Source organism: Podarcis filfolensis, assembly GCF_964270895.1.
Source record: "Podarcis filfolensis genome assembly, chromosome: 1".
NCBI classification, from domain to species: Eukaryota; Metazoa; Chordata; class Lepidosauria; order Squamata; family Lacertidae; genus Podarcis; species Podarcis filfolensis.
Window position 1 is genome coordinate 84642214 of NC_139604.1, and position 20925 is coordinate 84663138.

Here is a 20925-nt window from a genome sequence, read left to right on the forward strand (position 1 = left end):
ATCTATCTGTACATTCTCATCACTGGCTGTAGCATTCTCTTCCTCTGAAATAGCTCAGATGGATAGAGCATGGTGCTGATAATGCCAGTGTTTCAGGTTCAGTCCCCATATGGGACAGCTGCATATTCCTGCATTGCAGGCAGTTGGACTAGATGATCGCCAGGGTCCTTTCCAATTCCACAGTTCCATGATTCCTTCTACAGCACATGCAGAAACTTCCTTCTTGACCATTGGACCCACTGTTGTTCTTGTCCACTCAATCCATCAGAGCCTGTCTTCACATGCAGGGGATGTCCCTAACTCACGAGGGTTTGATACCCATCGGCCACCATCACCTGGCTTAGCTGGCCAGGCAAAGCTGTTCCTGGGGTGTGGTCATTGTCACATGCTGAAAGCTTCTAGGAGCCACAGGTGAGAACTGAGTGCAGGGTGGGGAACAAAGGTGGACAAACTACCACATAAGGAGCATGACGTGTCCCCCACCAGAAGTACTACCTCTCCCCTAACACCCCATAGACCCCACAACCATTCAGCATCTCCTTTATTCTGCACATAATACCAGAAGAGTCAAATCATGTGGAAAGGGAACTATCGCCTTATCTCAGGGGTCAGCAAACTTTTTCAGCAAGGGGCCAATCCGCTGTCCCTCAGACCTTGTGGGAGGCCGGACTATGTTTTTTTTTGGGGGGGGGCGAATGAATGAGTTCCTATGCTCCACAAATAACCCAGAGATGCATTTTAAATAAAAGGACACATTCAACTCATGTAAAAACACGCTGATTCCCAGACCGTCTGTGGGCCGGATTTAGAAGGTGATTGGGCTGGATCTGGCCCCCAGGGCTTAGTTTGCCTACCCATGCCTTATCTGCCGGCCACCTGTCATTAAGTGTGTTTGGCTTGGCTAGAAAGTTTAAATCAACGGGAATTGATTACTACAGTGGTACCTCGGGTTACAAACTTAATTCGTTCCAGAAGTTCATTCTTAACCAGAAGCGTTCTTAATCCGAGGCGCACATTCCCTACATAGGCCTCCCGCGGCCCTGGAAGAGGAATTGTGTTCATATTCCAGGACAAAGTTTGCAACCCAGGACCTACTTCCAGGTTTGTGGAGTTCGTAACCCAAAGCATTCGTAACCCGAGGTACCACTGTACACAAGAGAACAGAACACATCTAGGAAAGGATACAACCCTCATAAACTATGGTTGTTCAGGAGTTAATTTTGTTGCTGCTTACAAACAATCTGGGACAACTACACAAGCCCCATCATGCATTCCTTGGTGGGCTGTATTTGCGTTTGTAAAGATTGCCCTATTTACATATCACAGATGCGTGCTTTGCCCTTGGGGCATATATGCCTTTCCTAGGTTTCTATGTAAGGGGAAGGAGCAAGGCTGTTCTTCCGTTAATTACAGAAGAGATGCTTCATCTAATAAGTGCACGCCACACAGGTGTAGGAAATCCCAGCTACAAATGCTTCATAATGAACTGAGATGGGACTACGAGTATTTGTAGTGGGGATACTTGTCTCTTGATAAAATGAATATTGGTAGCCACCTTCGTCTCTTGTTCTTTCTTGCCTTCTTAATCTCTCTACATTGGGAAAACTTGTTTGTGAAAAAATCTCAGTGGTTTCTCTATCTCTTGTTGCTGTCCTGATTCAACTAATGACAATGACCCTCTAGATGACTTGTTTATTGAATATTCACCCCGATTTTCTTGCACAAAGCTTACTTGGAGCATGGATTATATCTGGTCTTTATTCAATATTAATTCTGATTTCATCTGTCCAGTTAGGACAGAAGAGCATTACATGTTCCATAGTCTCCAGGGCCGTGTCATTACAGGTGCATGTTCTGTTTGCAATGGGGACTCTGGAATAACGACCCGACAGAACTGCTGTAGGAAAACAGTTAAGACGGGCACAAGTAAAGGCCCTTTGCTTAGCCTCCGAAGAAATTGTGAAGCAGTATAGAGGGATTCCTTCAGGGGGAGGAATAGCTAGGGCTAGGCCTGAACACGGCCCTCTTGCATCGGCAGCTGTGTTAGAGAAGTCAAGTTGCTGTAACTTCTTTTTAATTGAAGGTAGGGCCGCCGGACTGATACACTCTAATTTAAGAACAGTTTTGCAATTTAGATTAAAAAGAGAACGGAGTTTGAGGTTAATTGTAGTTTTCCAAGGGGAATTATGAATATCTCTTAGGATCAGATTGGAAAAACCACCTCTAATTCGAGCATCCGATGCTAGTAGGTGGGAGCTATAGGAAATGGCTCGACACCATGCTCGTTTTACAATTGAGGGCTGGGCGAACTCAAGTCGTAGGGCTGCACCTGAGACGCATCTCGGAACACCGGAAAGAGATCTCAGAAACATATGAAGTGGGCGGTCCAAGTTACCTGATATTGCTGTAGTCCATACTTCACAGCCATATAATAGTTTAGGAACAACTTTGGCATTAAATATTTGAATTGCTGCTGGAAGGTGTTTGCCGCCCTTCTGGTGGTAAAATCGGACAATGGCATTGGAGGTTGTGGTTGCGGCGAAAAAGCAGATTGTAGATGGGTGGTCCAGGAGAGATTATAAGTGAATATTAAGCCTAGATATGAAAGATCTCGGTTTTTAACGCCTCTCATGAACAAGCTTCATCTCCCAATTCAGCCCTGGATAGTGTCCCTTTTTTTGCAGGATTCTGATTGTTGGATTACCAAGATGGCAGCTAACTTCCTGCTCAGTGTGATGAAGAGGAAAGTGGTATTAACTTCTTTTTTAACACCACAGCTGCAGTCGATACGCTGCACAATCGAACGAAGTTCCAAGTAGCTTTATTGTACAAGGACAATGGAGCTAGGACAAATCTGAGGAGCTGAAGGACCCCTTCAACGATCCTCCTCCAGCCTCAGCAGTTTTTTGTCTTTTTGTTTCTGTACTATCGGTCACTCGATGTTTTAAACCCTCTGTTGCTTCTGTTATCTCTTTTTTCCCCTCTCTCTCTCCCTTTAAGTATTTGCCCAGGACGATATCTACCTTTACCTCCCCACCCCCATTTTATGTTGTTATTTCTATGTATATCATGCTATGGCCACACGGCTAATGCAATAAAATCTGAATATAATTCTGATTTGTTTGTGGAGCAGAGGAGGAGGAAGAAAACTTTCTCTTTTTCCTCCTTACTGTAACATATATGGTTAATGGGATCTGGTTTGGATCCTTGGGAAAGAGTAAACATACCTGTTTCCCCCTCCCCCTCCCAAAAAAACCCTGTTTTGTATTAGGTTTTTATGGTGATGTTTGTTTCTGCCTTTTGGTACTCCTTTTCCTTTCCTTTCTTCTCCCTTTAACTAATGGAAAATCAGGTCAGGTTGATGTCAGCCTTCTTTTAAGCAGATAATACTTAAACTATTCTTTTGAAATCTTTTCTTGTTGCTTACTGTGACAATGTTTGCTTCTTTCCAGTTCTCTTGAGGCTGTTGCAACTCAATTGCATTAGTGTCAGCTTGTATTGAACTTACCTCAGTTAAGATTGTAGTAGACCCAATAGTTTCTTTTCTCATTACATGGCTTAACTGAGTTTATTAATCACTTAGCACATGCTTTCTGGACCCAGTTCCTACTGCACTATCTCCCTTTCAACAAATAAGATTTTTGTAGATATACAGTACTCTGTTTTCTCTCCAAACCCAACTTCTCCATCCTTTTTATTTTTTTGAAATAATAGTTACAATTACTGGCAAGGATTTGCATGAATCTAGGTTAAGAAGTGCTTGAAACTGGGTTTATTTAGTTACCAGGGCAATTTGATCAGTTGTTCTGCTTATATCTGTTGGTTGGCAGAACTGTATCTGCTGTCGACATCTGCAGAAAACAAAATTACTGCTAGTGCTTATATCTGAGCTAGGCTCCATACCATCAGGTGATTTTCTTGAGGATCTTCTCTGGAAGCATATAAAACAGCTTGTGGCGTTTGTTTGTTATTTGAGCATGACTGAACTGCAGTGGAAAGCATGTCAATTTTTGAGCTTGCACCATTCTCACTAGATGTTGCGTTCCTTTCCATAGTGCAAACTGGAGATACAGTTTGAAAACTGTATCTTGTAAGGTAATGACTGGTTTATTTGTGAGTGTTCATTCCTAGCGACTTCTTCTGTTCCCTACTGAATAGCACACTCCGATCCCACAAGATGAGGTAGACTCCTTCCTTGGAGGTTTTTAAAGCAGGGTTTGGATGGCCAACAGTCATGCATTACAGTGGTACCTCGGGTTACATATGCTTCAGGTTAAATACGCTTCAGGTTACAGACTCCGCTAACCCAGAAATAGTACCTCGGGTTAAGAACTTTGCTTCAGGATGAGAACAGAAATCGTGTTCTGGCGGCGTGGCAGCATCAGGAGGCCCCATTAGCTTAAGTGCTTCAGGTTAAGAACAGTTTCAGGTTAAGAACGCACCTCCGGAACGAATTAAGTACTTAACCCGAGGTACCACTGTATTTAGTTGAGATTCCTGCATTGCCAGGCGTTGGATTAGCTGACCCTTGGGGTCCCTTCCAACTCTACCGTTCTATGATCTATGAAGGTCCATTTACTTTCACATGTGTGTCTTGAGCAGGGACTGCTGGTTAGCTTTTATACAACTTCAGACTCTTGCCAGTTTTAAGATCTGCTATCTGTAAACTCCAGTTTGATCTCTGGTTTTCAGGTAGCAAAATGCGAAGTGTGAAAGAGACAAAAGAGGTAATTTGGCAGAAATGAAAAGACCTGATGTGATTATTTGAGAGGTTAACTCTGGAAAAGAGTACATTCCATGTCACAGGTCTCATACTCTTGTCTGAGTTCCTAATCTAAATTTACAAAGTTTTGACATGTAGGGCTATTTACTAGACCTTTCCTATACGCATCTTTAACAAATGAAGGAAAATTTCTGTTTTAAATTTCTGTCTTCTATCTCTCTACGTCATGGCTGTTTTGAACTGTAAAATTATATGCTACTACATAGAGAAAGGGACGCGGGTGGCGCTGTGGGTAAAACCTCAGCGCCTAGGACTTGCCGATCGTCAGGTTAGCGGTTCGAATCCCCACAGCGGGGTGCGCTCCCGTTGCTCAGTCCCAGTGCCTGCCAACCTAGCAGTTCGAAAGCACCCCTGGGTGCAAGTAGATAAATAGGGACCGCTTACTAGCGGGAAGGTAAACGGCGTTCCGTGTGCTGCGCTGGCTCGCCAGATGCAGCTTGTCACACTGGCCACGTGACCCGGAAGTGTCTGCGGACAGCGCTGGCCCCCGGCCTCTTAAGTGAGATGGACGCACAACCCTAGAGTCTGTCAAGACTGGCCCGTACGGGCAGGGGTACCTTTACCTTACATAGAGAAAGGTGTGTGGCATGTGTGGGGACTTAACCTTCTGAAATACTTCTTTTGCCGAGTTTGAGCTCAAGAGGATAATTCCTCCTTGTGTTAAGGTACATCGCTGAGTAATTAATCCCCAGCCCTGACATTTATGAAGTTCACTATCTCTAAACAATAGGGAATTTCTTATCAAATTATCAAATTAAAAACGTTTGGCCCTGATATGGGTGTGTCTTCTTGAAGAAAGAGAGTGAAAAAAGAAAATATTTTCTGGTTTAGAACTGTAAATGTGTTGGCACTGGGATTTCATTATGAGTTTCTTTCTCCCTATTCTTTTCAGTAGAGCAAGAGTTAAAATACAGACTTTGTTTTATATGTGGATAGTGGGTAGGTTTTCTGAAGTTAGTTCATATGCTCAACAGTCAGTATTTGCTAAAATACTTGTCTGATTCAAGGCCTATGTCATAGATTGCTGAACAGGCCAAGTAACATTTTGTTTGTTGAGCCCATAAATAAGATAAGGCACTATACATTTAAAGCACCATCATACCACTTTAAACAGTCATGGCTCCCAAAGAACCCTGTGAAATCTAGTTTGTTGAGGGTTCTGAGAATTGTTACGATACCTCTGATTGGCTCACAAAGTTACAATTCTCATATAGTTTCAACAATCCCTCTTCTCAGGGGTACCCTGGGAATTCTAGCTTGGAGTAGGGGTTTTCTAGCAACTCTCAGCTCCCTTAACAAACTACAGTTCCCAGGATTATTGGGAGAAGAAGCTCTGACTGTTTAAAATGGTATGATGCTGCTTTAAATGTGCAGTGCAGATAGGGCCCAAGAGATTCTGGAATCAAATTCTAGGAACAGTTAATAAACTCCTAAGAGGAAATTATGTCCTGATCCTGATATCTTTCTGTTAACATACCTTAAAGGTCAGGTAGTGAAGGATAGAGAGACACTACGGGCTGGATTCAACTAATGATTCCTGCTAATGGAAGCCCACTAGTGCAACAGGGCTTCACTCCTCCTCCCCCCCTGCACTCCTGGTCGTCCCCCCCAATTGGCTCAGGGGCTTCAGGAAAACCCCAGAACAGCATAGGGAGGGAGGAGGGATAGAATGATTGCCATAGCATTATGTTGAATTTATCCCTTCTTTTCCGCGTGATCATAGCAGCTAGAGACTTGCAAATGCTAAGTATTGGAAAGCAAATGTGATAACAAGATTAAAGGATCTGTATGTGAAATTATAGGAAATAGCAACTCAAAACAAATTAACCTAGGTTATTTGAGTGAGGAGCAAACATAGCAAGGCAGTGGGGTCAGATGGGTGGGAATATGAATGTTTAACCGTTCTTTCAATCTTTTATATTAAGAGTTGCTTAAGCCATTCCTTGTTTTCATGACAACTTTATATCAGATTCTCATTTTGTCTTCCTGCATTGCTTAAAAAGCTAAAGCAGTGAGGTCTCTTGTCATTTCAGAAAGCACACTATAGGGTTTTTTTTGAAGCAGAGCAGTCTGTAACAGTTAATATAATAGCAGGTGGTTTTTGCTAATGTACAGCTTCTCTTTTGCCCACACATGTTTGTGATTAAAAGCAGGTTTGTAGGTGCTGCTTTGTAGAATTATACTCTTGTTAGGCCAAAGCAGTCTAGGATTTCAGTCACATCCCCCTCTGCCTCTTCCCCCATTTTCATGCTAGATTGAATTTGGTCTGTATTGAATTTGGTTCGTCACTGCTGCCAACATTTGAAAGTGCAAGTGTTTCAATCAGACGCAGAAGTGTTTTTGTTGACTTAGTTAAAGCATGAACAGTGAGAAATGGGACGGGTAATTTCCATGGGATATTCAGTGCCTTTTTACAGCGATACAAGGAAATGTCCTGGAACAGATACGGTAGTTCAGCAGTTGGTCTGTGAGCACACACGAAAGATAGCACACATAAGAAATTTATACCATTAGATTCGGTCCCTTGGTCCATCGCTCTCAGTATGGTCTACAGTGGCTCTCTAGGTTTTCAGGTGAATGAAGAGGTGAGGAGAAGGGCAGGCATCTTCTCCGCCACCCCCCCCCCAGCATTGGTACAATGTGCAACTGTGCATTGAAGCTGCTTGCCTGGGTCTTCCATTCTCTGAGTGGCTACCACAGCTGCTTCCTGCTGCGGTCATTACATGTGTGGGAATCTGTCCATTCCTCCAGGTCGGGAAGGCTGGAGCTCAGAGCTGTCTGAGCAAGGTTTTCCATGTGCTTCCCCCAGTGTAAAATAATAATGTGTAGATGTTCTAGCCAAATTCTGGGCTGCAGTATTCTAGCCTATCTGCAATCTCTGAACCAGCCTCAAGGGTAGCCCCACGTAGAACATATTACAGTAGTTCAGTCTATGGAAATAAGCAGCACAAGGCACTGCAGTAAATTAAAAGGCTGTCATATGATTACTCTGAAAAATCTGGGAATAAAGGGGCAGAAGCGGTGCTATTCCTATGCGTTGTGTGGCTCATGGGCAACCAAGAAACAGCAGTATTGCAAAATAACACTAATGTGGTCTGGACCGGATAAATAAAATTACAGAAACAGTAACAGAATATCTACAATGTTGTGCCTGGCATTCTGATTAAGTTGCTGTCTCCTAGTCGTGACATTGAGTTTTGGTTTCTTGGGATGTCATGTATGCATGACACAATGCAGAGAGAGGCTCATTGCATGAACATTCATCACATCTTCCAGTGTGGTTGATTAGGTTAGGTTAATTGAACTTACATATCAGCTCCCACAACAAAAGACTCAAAGCAACATAAAGTGAATAAAATTAACAATAAAAATATACAAGCATATTAAAAACATTCAGAAGAAAAGTATCCAATCATTGGTAAAGAAAAGGTAAAGGGACCCCTGACCCAGTCGTGACCGACTCTGGGGTTGTGGTGCTCATCTTGCTTTATTGGCCGAGGGAGCCAGCGTATAGCTTCCGGGTCATGTGGCCAGCATGACTAAGTCACTTCTGGCGAACCAGAGCAGCGCACGGAAACACTGTTTACCTTTCCGCTGAAGTGGTACCTATTTATCTACTTGCACTTTGACGTGCTTTTGAACTGCTAGGTTGGCAGGAGCAGGGACCGAGCAATGGGAGCTCACCCCATCATGCGGATTTGAACCGCTGACCTTCTGATCGGCAAGTCCTAGGCTCTGTGGTTTAACCCACAGCACCACCTTCGTCCCTTTCCAATCATTGGTACTGCCCAACAAATGCCAGGAAAATAAAAACATCTTTGCTTGGCACTGATATGACAACATTTGGCCCCAGGTAGACCATGGAAGAGCATTCCATGGACAGGAAGCTGCTACAGAAAAGGCCTATTCTCTTGTTGCTGCCCTCTGGAGCTGCCTCTGAGTGAAGGGCCTCAAATGACAATCTCAGGGTCTTGGTTCATTTGAGGAAATGTGGTTCTTTAAGTATAGGGGTTCTCAGCCATGTAAGGCTTCACTAGTTTAAACCAGTACTTTGAATTGGGCTCAGACTCAAATTGGAGCTGGCTTTCATCTGAATAAATAGTTGCTTTGATGATGCAACAAGCGGATGAATAAAGAGACAATTTGCTTCAAATTCTGTGAAGACTCTTTAAGCATCAGATACAAACAATTAAAATTCATGGCTTTTGTATGAAATATTTTAAAATATTAGATAATATGGGTCAGAAAGGAATGGAGACATTAAAATATGTAAACAATCCTGTGTGAATACATTTGGCCGAGTCTGGCTAGTGGATTCCTATTCTTTCACTGTCTCAAAGCAAGACATGTATGCTAGTGAATGGCTTGGGAAGAGAGATTTCTCTAACCTTTCAAGAGTTGTGTCAATTTGGTTTAATCATCCAGTAGCAAATGGAGACTGAAAGAATCCACAAGGGAATAAAGTCCAAAGCAGAAAGAATACTACACACTTGGATTAAGTACAATCCCTGTTAATCTCTCCCTCTCTGTCTACATAATATAAAGGTTATTAACCTGACGGCAAAAGAACCCACTGGGAAATTCAATACCGTGTGGAGAGGATTATCACATTTTGAAAAGAATGTATGATAGTGACCATGACGTAATAAATGCATTAGGTGCCTCTTTGTATCTTTGGGGAGTTGTACAGAAGCACCAATCACTCTGCACAAGGGAGGGGTAAAGGGGCTCAGTTTTGATGTTTAAAGATCAGGCAGGAAGTGAGAGCTCAAAGTCACTAATGAAAGCAGCTTATATGTTTTCATTATTCATTTTGCTTCCTTAAAGAGGCCAACTGGGAGTTAGATTAACAGAAAGAATTGTTCCAGCATCTTCAAATTTCCACTGTGCAGAGTCATCTGGGGATGAGAGGAATTCATTTCGAAATCTATTTCACTATTCCTTCCCTACCAACTTTTAATTTTTGTTTCCATTTTGGCTAGGACTCCAGGTGAACTCGTGACCTTAACCTGAAGTTCCATACTATATAGGGCTCAAGGAGAACCAAGGGACTTAGCTGTGTCTGGGCTCCCCCTTCATATCAGCTGTTTCCTTGGATGATTGCAGAAAAAAGAACCACAACTTCTTGTTTAAACCTAGCCAATGGAAGTCCTAAGAAATACCCCATTCAAGTCCTGGTACAAAGGGCAATCTCGTAGTTTACAGAATACCCGCTGAAAAAGAGTTCCGTCTTGCCTAGTTTCCCCATTTCCATCCTATGTCCATAGCTTTAACCAAATACTTGCCTGCCCAACGTGTGTTTACACTGCCTATTTTTGTAATAAAACACCCATACAAGTATTGAATAAACTCTGGCTTGTTTTCTCATTGCTTCTCCTGAAAACAGAATGTTTTGCTGTGGCATGCTGTGACTCTAGATAAGAAGTCCCAGCATGTGTTCCTTGAGTGTATGTGTGAAGTTGTATGCACAAGTAAACAAGGACATGTGGTAACAATATGGACAAAATAAAGGTGTTGCTGAAAGAAATGCTGGTGTATTTGGTAGAAATAGAATCCTAAGATTGGAGCCTTAGAGTGTTGGTAAGACAGCAATATTTGAGGTACAGTAGGAAGTCTAGATTAATCTTGAAGTCATTTAAGGTTTTGAATTAGGTGCTTGGTACAAGCATTTTCAGCTTACTTCCAGCATATCCCTATAACTTGTGCATTACTAACAAGTTTTTTGTGTGTGGCTACAATTTAAAGAATAGATCAAGGGGAACTAAATGTCAGCTCTACAGTACCTGCAAATCCTTAAGCGTTCAATATATATATACAAGGGTCCTGAGTGTGGATTCACCCCTCAAATGTGGGAGAATATGGAGGAAAGATAGCAAGAAGTTACTTTGGGGTTCATTTTCTCAACTCTTCACTAAAGGATGAGTGGCACTTGCTTGTCATGGTTTTGGAAAGTGAAGGTACATTGTGAGATACAGCATGCAAAGAAACTCGACATACCAGATAATTTGTTAAACATTCAGTTGTCATGTGTTGCAAGATCTTCAGAACTTAAACATCTCTTGTATGGTGGCCCATTATTTGTGGTCTTGATGAAATTATGGCAATTCTTTTTGCTTTAGTTTTACCATCTGTGTAAGAATGCTACTTGAGAAACTAAACAGCACACTTGCTTTTCTGGATAAGCTATGGCTGGAACACTTTCAGAAGGAAACAACACATGGTTTCGGGGAGTCTGAAAATGTTTTTTTGACAGTACCCTTGGGACTGGCGAGACAGCCTTTTAAGAAAGTTTTCAAGAGGGATTCAGTGGAAAGTTTGCAGCTAAATATTATATAGCAGATGGGTTGCAAATCCAGAGTGAAGGAAAGAATAAAAGTTACAAAGAAGGAAACTCAAGACAATTTCTCTTGCTGTGAAGGAAAAACAGCTTAATTGTGTCTCCTTGAATCTTCTAATCCTGTTCTACAAGTGTGGGAAGTCATCTGTGAGATGATGTCCCTCTCCTGTCCTGAAGATTTCTATTTAAATAAAACCTCAAAGGAGATGACCATTGTCTGTGTCACCTTTGATTGGTGACCCCAGCAGGAAGAGAGAAATCTATCCCAAATGTGCAGCTAAGCACACAGTGTAATATGAGTGCTCTTAACTAGTGTGGCCACGTGAGAGCCCTTTCCAATCCACTGAGATCTGCATTCCCAGTGCAGTATTTGCAGACTCTCCCTGGTCCTTTTCAATTATTTCTCCTTTCTTTCAATTCCAGAGGCATTAGTCTCATTTGCTCACTTCATTATCCCAGACTTATATCCTTGTGAAGAACTATGTAACCCATCCTTCCCAAAACATTTTCCCCCCACTAGTTGGTACAGGTTAAGGGGAGGGTGTCATCCATGGGAAGGAAATAAATAATCAGTGGTGGTGGTGGTGGTTGTTTTAAGCAATTTAGGGTAAGGTTTCCTGCCTGGTTCTTCATGGCTATTACGTTACCTCTGAAAGCAATATTACATTTAAGATTACATGCCAGATCTAACAAAAAGTTGCTGTTGCTTAACTTTGCTTTAAAAATATTATGTAAGGTTACTATGTCTAGGTTTTCTCCCAACCCCCTAACAAGCTTCATATAAACCTAATTAATCTCAAAAATATAAAGATAAAATGTCAATGCGCAGGATGGATGGATCCTTTAAACAGGAAACTGGAATGGATCTTCCCCATTGGTAGATTATTGTGCTAATGGATCTTGAAAGGAAACAGACCACCATTTTTTCCTTGCTCTCATAAATTAAGCCCATGTTGTTTACTCGGCAGATCTGAGATAGATCTGTCGAGTGAGCAGATCCCCTGTGTAGCAGAAAACTTGTAATTTCAGTCAAGTCGGGGAATATAAAGCTTTCTGGATAAAAACAAAGCACAGGAATCACTCACAAGGCTGCATCATTATGAAAACAAAGAAGTTCATGAACCAAACAAATCCAAGCCAATGAGGTTACAGTTCCCCTTGAAGTAACTCCAGCTTCTTCCTTGAGAAACTAAAAACATTCAGTCTGGAGGAAAATTGGTGTTTTGCCATTCTTTTTGGCATTTAGCAACAGGATGTCTAGAACAGGATACTTTAGCAAAATGTGAAGAAAAAAATTCCTTTCAGCGTACTTCCAAAAGTAGTGTTTAACACAAAACCTTACATTCAGAGTGCTGACCTTTGAGCCAATTGCTGCCAGTTCAGATAAATTAACAGTATCAGCATTGATGGCACAGCTACCATCATGCCAAAAGTAGCTCTAGGCCTAAGCCCCTGAAATGGGAAGTGCCACCTCTTTCATGTATATCCAGGTTTGTCTCTTGTCCTGCAAGTCCACTGTGTTTGCAATGATTTAAGAATCTTGGTACTACATAACATTAGAAGCTTCTTAACTTAATTTGCCATTTTTTGTGTTTCATTTTATGCAGGAATTGTAGACCTACAAGCAGGAAAACATCAGCATATTCAGTGTTTTTCTCCTGGCTATATCAGCTTCACCAGCATAAATAAATGAATTTCTTCATAGTCGTCTAAGTCAGGAGTTCCCTAATGGTGGTCTGCAGACCAATAGTGGTCCACAACCAACATCCAGATGGTCTGTGCAAAAATACAATTAAAAATCATGCCACACCCAGCACAGTGCAGTACTATTGCTACAACAGGCAGAATAACCATTGAGTTGTTCACCAAGACCTTCAGCAATTTTCAAGTAGTTGGGCTGCGGGGGAAGGGGTTTGGGAACCATTGGCTTAAGTTATTACCATCTTTGGCAAGAGGTCATCAGCTTTTTTATGAACTAGTTCATATAGTGAAGATTAACAGGGATGTCCATTGCACTACTCCTAGCAGTAGTACTCCAGGAGCTCATGAACTGGGCTAGTAAACAGGGGTGTTTGTGAGGGGCATTGAGCAGGGGCATTTGGGGAGGGGGGAGGCCCAGAGTGCTGTGTCACCATGTACATAGGACCAGGAGACATGAATGGCAAGGAAGCTACAGCAACATCGGTGCCATGTTTGTTTCCCTGCCTGAAGATGTGCAACGCTATACCTGCAGCAAGGGTAAGCTGGTTGACCTTTTGGAAGAAAAATACAACACCTTGGCTTATCCACACTTTGAGTCATTAGGGAACATGCAGAATTTCTGGACAGAGCAGAACAGACTGTCCTGGAAGAGTGGCACATGGGGGATGCCTCTAGGAAAGAGGAAGATCACCAAATGCAGGAGGCAAACACTTGGAAGAATGTGGCTTGCAGAAGCAGTGCTGTCAGGAACCACACTGTGCCTTTGGAGCTGCACAATTGATTCTAAGCACTCCCCATGATACACCATGCAATCTCTGGCACCTTTTCTAGGTACAACAGGAGTGTCATGGAGTGCTTCTGCCATTCAGAGTAGACAGGACTCATTTATGATCTGATCATATATGGATTTCTTAGTATTTTCTTGATTATTTTGTTACATTTTACAGTGAGGTGGTTCACTAAATCAAACTATGGTTTATCACAAGTCTGCAGGTTCTTGGAGGGGAGATTCTGACCACTGCTTTCCTCCTCCAGTCCTTTTGCTACTGTGAGCTTGAGCCATAGTTTGGCATGGGGTGTTGTCCAAATCCAGGCTCATGGTTTGCCTCACTCTAGGCAAACCACAAACTGTAGCCAAGGTTTGCCCTTGGGTTTACATGGTTTGGCTTAGCATGAAGTGCGAATCAGCTGAATATGTATAAAAGATTTTGAGCTTTTAGACTATAATCAAAATAGGATTAAAGTTGTAATCCTGTACATACTTATATAGGAGTGGGCTCCATTAAAAGTAAAATGAGTTTTACTCAGTAAAATGAGTTTTACTGTGGGGTAGACTTTTATAGGATCACACTGTTAAGTTTTCCCCCTTCCATCATGAATCTTAGAATGTCAGGGTGTGGAGAGAAAGCAGGGTATTGACATCAATCATTATGTAAGATACTGAAAGTATTTTAACAAAAAACTCCCAACAAGACAAAAGATGGATGGCATAATAGTATTGTCAACAGAAAAAATGGATTGTTTTCAAATGCAAAGGCAAGTATTGTTTGTTATGAACAGCTGCACAGGACTCAGAAAGCCACAGCCTAAGTACATATATTGTTTTTAGCAGAAAATATAGTTGCTTTGAAAATTAGCATTTTGAGCAAAATTAGGAAAACAGATTTATTCAGTCTGAATTGTAACAGCCTCTTGAGAAGTTTTAATTGATAGATATGCAGTGAGCAAAAGCAAGATTTGGTGTGAGATGTGGTGTTACCATTGCAAGTAAAAAGTAAGAAAACACACAAGAAACCTCAGGACTTTATAGCTTCTTTGGGGGGTGGGAATCTGATTTGGAAACTACCATTGGAATCCATAGTTAAGATGTAAGCAGATGGAATAGGAAAAAATTGGTACAGTTGAGGTTTTTTCATGGAATGAAACAGGAATATTTATCTTACATGGTGCCTTTGGAAATGGTTTCCCTTTCTACTTGGCATTCACATTTTGTGCACTGACCACAAAATTCATTAGCCTGAAGCTGTGAACCCTTTTGTGGTGGCAGTGAGCCAAGTCCTAGATGCCTGGAACTTGATGATAATGCCAAGACACACAATATGCAATAGCTGTGTTTATTGTGGTCATGAGTGTATAGATTGCATCCAAGTGATTGGAATTTAATTTCACCAGCTTTGACTCTTCATTTCTAGGGGATTTTAGGACAGCTCTCAATGCTTCTTCAGAAATGCTTACTGATGTCTGTAGGCTCACTTGTGATTAGCTCTTCTTCAAATATCATTGCTAAGTCTTTCAAAATTAGTATTCTTTTATTTTAAAGTAAAATAATTACATTTTAGGGATATATTCCTTGTGGTTGAAAACTGGAGATTGTTTACTGAAAAAGTAATACGTAGGAGATGGGGATCAGGGATATATACTCCCTGGACTGAACTTTGCATTTGAGACAAAGTGAGTCACGAGCCACAAGTTTAGAAAGCCCTCCTGCTTGCATACCAGTTCATTTTTCACTTTCATGCCTTTTCAGCTACAGAAGAAGCAAATTCGCAGGCTGGATATTTTTTGTAAAGGTTTCTAAGATGTTGAAAAAATGCTTATTGTTCTATCGAAGTTGTAGAATTTACAGCTCCGTTAAAGTAAACTCTCTTCTTAGGTATTCACATATCAGTCCAGAGATCCACAAGGCATACTATGTGGCTGCAGTTTTTAAGGCCCTTTCCAAATGTAGCTTCATTCGATACCCAATCTATTGCTGTAATTTGCACAAGCTTCAGCAGAGATTTTAAGCACAGAGCTTGGAATTGCAATTTGCAGGTGTTGTCAAAGTCAGGAAGAGTTGGAAGATCAAAATGCATACTTTATCTGTACAGGGTTAGAAACCTGAAATAATCACAGAGGATAGATGTGAGAGTGGGAACAAAAAAGAGGTGGAGAACATTGAAAAATTAAGACTATACAACAGTTGGGTATTGGAAATTTATTGAGGAGATGTATAGAAAATGTTTTGGGCAGGACTGGGGAAGCTTTGGCAGTCCAGATGTTTCTGAACTACACTTGCCATTAGCCTTAGCAAAGATAATGGCCAAAGATGATGAGAGTTGTACTTCAGCAACATCTGGAGGGATAAAGGTTTCCCACACCCAATTTATGCTGTTCACTGATCTACCATTTGTTACTGATGATTAATCATTTGGAATTGAGTTAGTCAATTAATTGGTTTTGAATGTGAGCAAATACCCATATCAGCATAGGTTTATTCAGCAGGTGAGATGATTTTTTTAAAAAACAGTGTCCAGTTGGAAAGAAATATCATGTATCATTTTTTCCCCTCATTCCTCATGACAGTAGCACAGAAGAACCAAAATAGCCTCAAAACATTTCCTCCAGGCCAAATTTCCATGGGTTGGATTTTCGTATAAAAATGCTGAAGTTTTTTTTAATTTTTTTTAAAGAAACTAAATAGTTCTAGACCTGCACTAGAATAATAAGCGTGATCTTAACTCACAGTCCTTCCAATTAAAATTAGCCTCTACCAATTAATCAGCTAAAGGTTAGTTAATCTACTAGTTTAGCCAATTAAAATTTACAGCCACAGCCATTGCATACTAATATTATGATAAGCCTTAGCTTCCCAGACAAGCAAAAGGAAATTTCATCAAAAATGAAAGGTTTATATGGAGACAATTGTGTTTGCTGTTTATATAGCTTAGACTGGCGGGGGGGGGGGGCGGGATAGGAGCAGCAGCAATGCTGGTCTAAGGAAAAGCAATGCAAAGTGATTTGGAACTTTGCCATTCATTATCCAGAGACTCTGTTATGGAACCTGCATCTTCAGATAGCATAATTCTATCACTCTGGAAGTGTTGTCAATTTCTCCCCTCCTCCATTCCATCTTTGGGGCCAGGAGGGTGTTAGGATTAATGAGAGGCAGCGATCGAAGAAAAATATCCCATTATCCCTACCCTTTGGCAAGCATGGATAATTAGTGGAACCTTTTGCAAGAAATATCATTTGTTTCAATGTAATTGCAAAATAATTATCTCATATGGTAGGAGTATTAACTGTGTTGATTGATAACATGCAGGTAATATATGAAACATCTGCTTCAGGAAGACATGAGCCACAACACAGTTTTAATTGGTCAGGTCAGCATTAATGTCTTGCAATTAAGTGTATCAAGCACTGCATTGAATGTTGGAAGTCCTTGTCATACACACTCTTGTTGATGTGACATGAAGAAAATGGATTCTCCTGGGAGCCTTCTGCTTGGAAGATGAGAATCTTTCATATCTGCCCTTTTCAAAGAATTTGTGATTGGACTTTTGAGCCTTTCTAATTAATTATATAGACCGTGATGCATATCTAATAGAATTTCTGAAGGAAACATTGGGCAGAGAAAGGGGAGTGGGAGAAAGAGAAGATTCTTCATGGAGTTGCTCATCTTTATTGAGGAATTTTTTTTATAATATATTTATTAAAGTTTAGGAATTTATATAAAACAGAATAAACAGAACAATAAAAACAAAAACAATAAAAATACATACAATCCAAAAAAGAAAGAACACACATACAAAACAGGTATAGTTTCCATCCCTTATATTCATAAAACTTACTTTCCCGACCTCCTCATACCTCCCCTTTCTGTATTCCATTCTCTAAGTGAATTCAGCAAATCCTTTCCCTAATTTCTATATACTTTTTAACCTTTCTTTTCTTAATCACATAATCATTACAGCTTTTAACTCCTTAATTTCTGAATCAACATCGTTCTAGTCTTCAATAATTTTGCAATGTTTCTTAAGATAGTCCTTAAATTTCTTCCAATCTTCTTCCGCCGTCTCTTTTCCCTGGTCTCGGATTCTGCCGGTCATTTCTGCCAGTCCCATATAGTCTATCACTTTCATCTGCCATTCTTCCAAGGTGGGTAGATCTTGTGTCATCTTTATTGAGGAATTGCTTAGACTCGCTCATGCTCCGACTCTTCTTGAGAGAATGAGGCCTCTTTGGGTTTGTGGAGGTTATATCACTGACTGAGAAATGGCAAGTATTCTTGTTCTGTCCCAGCTGGGCATTGTGTTACATATATTGCTCCCTAATTGCTGTGTTTAGAACTCCTTTCATTTTCACTATGTAGACTGTTGGCAACTGATCAAGTCTTGGTATCTGATACCTTGCATTGATTAGTTGTACTTTATCTAGCTGTAAGCTGCCTTGAGTCCCTGTCAGGGAAAAGGCTAGGATATAAATAAATATAATAAGAATAATAGTTTATATGTTTAGACCAGTTTCCTCAGAAGAAAGCCTTATTCTCTGTTGCTCTGAGTTGCAGCCTGTAGGGTCTGTCCTCTCATTGTCTTTTATCACCACCACTTATTAATTTATATATCTCTTAAAGTTAAGATGATTTCTAAACAGTCTACAAAGCATAAAAACCAGGAGGAGAACAAAAAGGGCAGCATATTCTCTTTTATATGTCAGCCATCAGGGTGGTCAAGGCCATTTCTAAATCATAACCAGACCTGAAGTTAGACCAAAATGGATACAAATAATAAGCATTCCCAAAGACTGTCCAGAATTTCATATTGTTTTATTTGTGTCTGTCTTAAGCTCTATGACATGGGAGCACTTCCCATTTGTTGTGAATGATTCTCACAAGTACTCTGTTTTAGGCTCCTGAGAAAGGGTAGCTAATCTGTTGCCTGCCCCTGATGTTATTGGACAGGATCTCCCATCATCCTTGACCACTGCAAATTGTTCTGCTTCTAGTCTGTGTGTGACTTCCTTTATTGCTCATTACTAGCCTGATAAAAAGATAATTCATTAGCTACTTAATTATAATCCTCTTCTCTTGTTAAAGAAGGTCTCCCTTCATGGACACAGAACTGTGTTTGACTTTTGCTTAGGAGACTTTATTGAGATTTATATCACAGGTTTAAAGAACGTGTGCTTTTCCTAAGAAGACTGCAATGCCTTCAGCTTTAGTTGTGTAAAAGGTGTGGTACGTTTGTCCTTACTATGTGCGCAGTTTTGTCTACCCAGTACTAGAAGCTGCTTTCCAATGGAATTTACCTGGCTGGTCAAACACAGACCATTAACTTTAAAAGGCATAAGGTCCCCCCCTTTTTTAGTTGAATTTGCCACCAAATTCTCCATACAACCATATAAGCTCTGAGCAAGCCTCACCCACAAATCTAAAAAAAGTGTGTTATCATGGGATCGGTCATAATGGGAAAATGTCTCCCAAATATTATTTTCCCCATGGAAACAGGATCATATGAGTTTACTAGTATGCAAATTACTGGTTTATGAAATGCTTCATGTTTAGTCTGTGAAATGTTAGATGCTGGCATAGTTCATGGTGACGATGGTTTGCCAGTATATTAGACTCAGGAAAATTATGACTGCTTCCAATCATAGTGTGACTACAAAGTGGGAAAAAGGAACACAGCCCTAGTCACGTGTTACTTGCGTGTAACAGCCTCCACATGATTGTGCAGTTCTGCTGATCGTGCAGTTGGCTCTACATGTGATCAGGAGGCTGAATGCTGGGCTTTCTCTTCAGACAGTTTCAGAAAATGTGATGTGGACACCGGCAGAATGCTATGCTAAAATGCAGCTCTGCTCCAAGTAATCACTGTAACTCCAAAATAGCTCCTGCTATGATCTGTGTAATGTGTGAATAAGACTAGTTTAAAGTGGGTTTCTGATCATTGTAGTTACTCTACACCAGAAAGTGAAGGAGGGAAGTTTCACATGTGTGGAAGGGGAAACGTTGCGTGTAAGCCGTGATCACTTTCCTGACAGCAAAATCATGGTTTGACTGCAGTGTCTCAGCTGAGCAGCTGCTGAAGTAAATTACTTCACTGCCATAAATATGAATACTTCATTCAGTAAATATGAAGCCTTTGTTTAGCAAATGTGAAACAGGCATACCTGTCAAGTACTGGTATGCGATGAAGCTGTGTGCAAATAGCATCTCTAAATTCTTCATCCTGTTAGTGAGTTCAGAAATTGGGGGTGGGGTGTCCCCCATTTTCTCTAGGGATAGAATATACTCTTGAACATTTTTTTGGTAATAGTGTTCATCTTTATTTGCATCAGCCTCTAGCCATAGCAATAAAATAAAATACAATGTACTGAAGATAAAGGTAAAAACTTAACTATACAAAATATATTCTGAAGTGTTCCTCATCAGCAGTGGCTTCAGGACTTCTTATCCTGATCCCTCACCAACACTGAAGGTTACCTGTTGTTATTCCTCAGAAGCAGCTACTGTATATGTGATCAGCTACCTTGACTTTAAATAACTAACTGTGTCTGTATATTAGGCAGGCATCCCACAATCACCATGCATCATGGACTTAAAAAAAAATTCAGTCACCTACTGATTTTCCCCCCTCACCCCTGGAATCTGGAATGGCACCCCTGCTGTCTGTTCCACACAGTTTGTCAGGTCAAACCTCTCATGTATGCCTTTACTTTTCATAGAACTAGTAAGCTACGTCTGTAAATAAACATATCGAACAGCAAGCCTTCTGCTATTTTAAAACACACAAAGCTGAAATTATGATTCCTAGTGGGCTTATCTCAGAGCCTGTCAAATTAGTGCTGTATCTGTAGCTGTATTTAGCTTCATTTGATCTACTGAGATGTATGTACACTGTGGTTGATGTAAAATGAACCAGTTCGTCATTATTTTTACATTTCTTTATTGCTGCTCATGACTCACAAGAAGCTCAATTTAAGGGTTAGTCTCATTCCATTCTATTGTTGTCTCTTTGTATACATACAGCCAGAATCTCTTCCTTTTCCCTCCTCCATACTACACACAAGCTCATTTTTCCTTCTATGCCTGGCTAACTCGGTTCATATGACTATGAATATCATTTTAGGAGGCATGTGAGGCACATGGGAAGGAGTGCTTAGAAATGTTCCTTCTCATCAACAAGGTACTGAGACAAAGAACATAGTAAGTGATCCAAATGAGCTAAAATCCTCTCTATCTAGTGCTCAGCCCATTGGCCTCAGCAGCTTGGACGATATGACAATTACCCTATCCAGATTATTTCACAGGGAGCTTGCATGTGACTGCATTTATAGACAC

General features: G+C 40.8%; 1 protein-coding gene across 7 annotated transcripts in view; it reads left to right on the top strand.

Annotated features, from left to right (window-relative positions):
- The window catches only part of TSPAN18 (tetraspanin 18), a 174391-nt gene that overhangs the window by 75393 nt on the left and 78073 nt on the right, over positions 1 to 20925 (top strand). The window lies entirely within an intron of this gene.